The sequence below is a fragment of the Crocuta crocuta genome, unplaced genomic scaffold (genome assembly GCF_008692635.1).
Source record: "Crocuta crocuta isolate KB4526 unplaced genomic scaffold, BGI_CrCroc_1.0 scaffold290, whole genome shotgun sequence".
In the NCBI taxonomy this organism is placed as follows: Eukaryota; Metazoa; Chordata; class Mammalia; order Carnivora; family Hyaenidae; genus Crocuta; species Crocuta crocuta.
The window spans coordinates 1841912-1845305 of NW_027527429.1; the positions used below are offsets into that span (position 1 = coordinate 1841912).

The window sequence follows — 3394 nt, forward strand, 5'->3', positions numbered from 1 at the left end:
CTTTGTCCCCCCCCCCGCGTGTGTGCCCGCCGTGTGCTCTTCCCGTCACCAGAGCTTTCCGGACTGTGGACCCAGTCTCAGACAGGTGTGCGACCCAGTGTGCTTCTGCTTTTGAATTTTCGGGAGCAAACTCCCAGGGAGCGGGCTGTGAGCCTTCTCTGCGCGCTCTTCACTGGGGCCTCTCTGCGGGCGGTCCGCGTGCCCAGACCGAAGCAGCGTGGACAGTTGGGCTGTTTGCCCTGATCCAGCCCCAGGAGTTGGGGGGCTGACCTTGCCAAGTGTGCGGGGAAGCAGAGCGTGTCTTCTGGGGCAGTGCCACCCGGCCCCCCGCCCCCCACGTCCTGGCCACCCACGGGCTGTTCGCGGACTTGCACACGAGCTTGCTCTCGTCTGCACGGTGAGGGGTTGGGTGTAGCTGGGGATTGTCGGGCGTGTTAGCGAGAGGGCTGCCTGGGTGCTGGCCTGGCTGGAGTCCAGCGAAGCAGACGCTCTTCAGACAGGGGCGGGGCCTGTTTTTATTCTTGGCCTCTCTTGAATATACCATGAAAAATTTCAAACACAGATGAAAAGAGAGAGGCTTTAATGCATAGAGGGAGCCCCCACGCCCATCTCCGACCTTCAGAACCCTGTGCTTTTGGAGCGTCCCCACGTTATCCGCCCCCTCCTCGGCCTAACGTCCTAGAGAACTGAAGACAAATCCCAGACACCACAGCATTTCCCCCAAATGCTACGGCATGTGTTTCTAACAGATACAATCCCATCCTCACACTCAACAAAATGAATAATCCCTAAGGACCATCTCATACCCAGCCGATGCACTGTTTTGGCCGGTGGTCTTAGAAAATACCTTTTTAGTTGTGTGTTCAGATTTGGATGCAGATGTCGGGACTGACGGACATTTCTGGAAGGGCACGTGCGGGTGGCTCTGCACCTGGGGGGAGCTGGGTAACTGTCCTGGGCAACTTCCCACGCCACTCCTGATGGCTCTCAGCCTCCAGGTGTCCTCTGAACACCGCCCTTCAGACCCGTGTTTCCTACAAACAAGCAGCTAGAGCTGGTTTTGATTTTTTTTAGGTGGAGGAGAAGCAGATTTCATAGATTAGCCGTGACGTTTTAAGAGTCGGCCTGATTTTCCTGAAGGGAGAGATCGCTAAAGGGAAAGCCTGTCTTCCATCCTCATTTCCCCCGATAAATCCACACACAGCGCTGCTGGCTGTGCCTCAGAAGCTCACACTGTTTAACTCATTAAAGTTTAATTCACATTAATGGGCGGGTACGGGCTTTATTGTAGAACTCGGGTAGTTTTCGGTGACTGCGGACCTGCCACTGGAGGCTGTTAGCAGAATGGCAGGGAGAGCGCCCGCTCCTCGCCCGGAGTCTGTGGGCCTCCCTGGGCCTGGGCACCGCCGGGTGCGGTCTGCGCCAGGGCGGGCGGTGCCTGGGGGGACGGACGGGGCGGGCCACCTTTTGGGGTGGGGGTTCAGGTCATCAGGGGACCTGGGGGGATTTGAGTATTTTGCCGAGCTGATGAATCACGTCCGTGGCCCTGAGCGGGGACGTTTCAGTGTAGCGAGCCCCCTTTTACAACATCAGAGAACAGGGGTCTGCTTTCCAGGCCGTGCAGCCCTCTCAGGTTGGGCGCGGGGACGTGCTGGCTTCCCGCTGACGCTGGCACTGAGCCCAGGCCCCAGTGACCCCACCCTGACTCTCACATGTCCCTGCCGCGCACCCCGGAAGGTAGGGCGGAGTTGAGTGGGGTGGGCCCCTCGGTGTAGACACCTGCTGAGGCCCTAGGCTGGAAGCCTTCTGTCCACACTCCGGCCGGAGACCTGCCGTCTTTCCTCCGGTCCTCACGAGGGCTTACCCGTCTCTTCCCAGCTTCCCCCCTGCCTCGAGCTTCAGGCAGACACCCACGGGGGCACACGTGTCCCTGCTGCAGGGATGTCACTTTCCTCATTAAGTTGGTTTTTATGCGAACCCAGGGCTTCTCTTGTTCCACCTGAGACCCTGGGCATTTATGCCACTCGGCGCCCCCCCAGCCTGGAGACCAGCCCCCTTTACCCCCAAGCGCCAGCTTCTTTGTGAGCCACACGTGCTTCCGGGATCGCAGGGGCAGGAAGACGCCCATGTCCCGTTCTCGGGCTGCGGCCATTGTTCAGAGCCCAGCGCACCCGGCCACCCAGCTCCAGGCTGCCTGGCAGAGTGCCCGCCCGCCCCCAGGACCCCGTGCCCCTCACCCCGGAACCTCCTGCGCGTCTCAGCCCGTGGCCTGCGGCAAGTCCAGTGGCAGAGTGAAAGCCAAGGCTCAGACTGTGTACATTCTATCATGTTTCCTCTTAGACGGGACAGGGCGGGGACTGGGCGGGGACGCGGGAGAGGGAAGGAAAACCTTCATTATTCCAGCTGGAAAATGGGCTGACTGCTCCTCAGGCCCAGGGCAGGCCCTGAGACACAGGATTCCTGTTCAGCTCGTCTGCAGGGTGGGCCAGAGAGAATACAGATGGAGGAGCCCAGGGTCACGCCTTGGGTGCAGGCGGTACAGCCGTTGAGCCAGGCTGGCAGCCTTGAAGGCCGTCCCCAGCCCGCGGCTCTGTGTGGTTCCTTCCTCCCAGCCCTGCCCTCCACACCTGGCTCCCGCCTTCTCCTGGGGCCCCGGAGGCCAGGCTGCCTCCGTGTCTGGTGTTGGCTCGCTGTGTCCCCGGGAGCACACCCCTCACGCTAGTCCTGGGGCGTGGACCCCAAAGGGCCGCCCTCAGCATGTCAGCAGTGCGGGCTTCACAGAGCGGCCTCATTGCAGAGAATGCTGTGTGGATGGGGACTAAAACAGCAGCTTACGGGGGGGGAGAGGCCGGCCCCGTGACCGAGGGGGCCAGCCCTGACCACTGTCATGTTGCTAGAGTGTGATGTCACGTGACAGGAGTGGCCTTCCTTGTCTGGTCAGGAGGAGAGCCCACAAGTCCCGGGGGGTGGGGGGGGACAGTCCCCAGAGTCCCTGAGCTCCCTCCTCCACGCTGTCCCCGTACCCCACATGGGGGAGGTCAGAGGAAGTGTCCCAGCCCAGTGGGGCCCCGTGGGATCCGGGCGGCGGCTGGGACAGAGAGAGGGCAGCGGGGCGCACAGGAAACCTGGGCCGACCCTGGCCTTCAGTTGGAGCTTAGGCCGCCGTGCCCACAAGAGACGCTCCCTGCGGGGGAGGTGGCTATGTGACAGCTCTCCGCGCTATGTGTAAGTTTTCTGGAAACCCACAACTGTTCTAAAATAAAAAATTTGTATAAAAAATAAAATTGGAGAGGGAAATGGGCTGGGGTGGAGGCTGAATTATTACTGCTGCCGCGTGCCTCGGACTCTGACCGTGAGTCTGGAGCGGCAGGGGGGCCGGGCGCGGGGGCCGCGG

The 3394-nt window shown here is 61.3% G+C and overlaps 1 protein-coding gene across 1 annotated transcript in view; it reads left to right on the forward strand.

The window, feature by feature from the left end:
- HDAC4 (histone deacetylase 4) overlaps window positions 1-3394 on the forward strand; it is a 278417-nt gene that overhangs the window by 131616 nt on the left and 143407 nt on the right.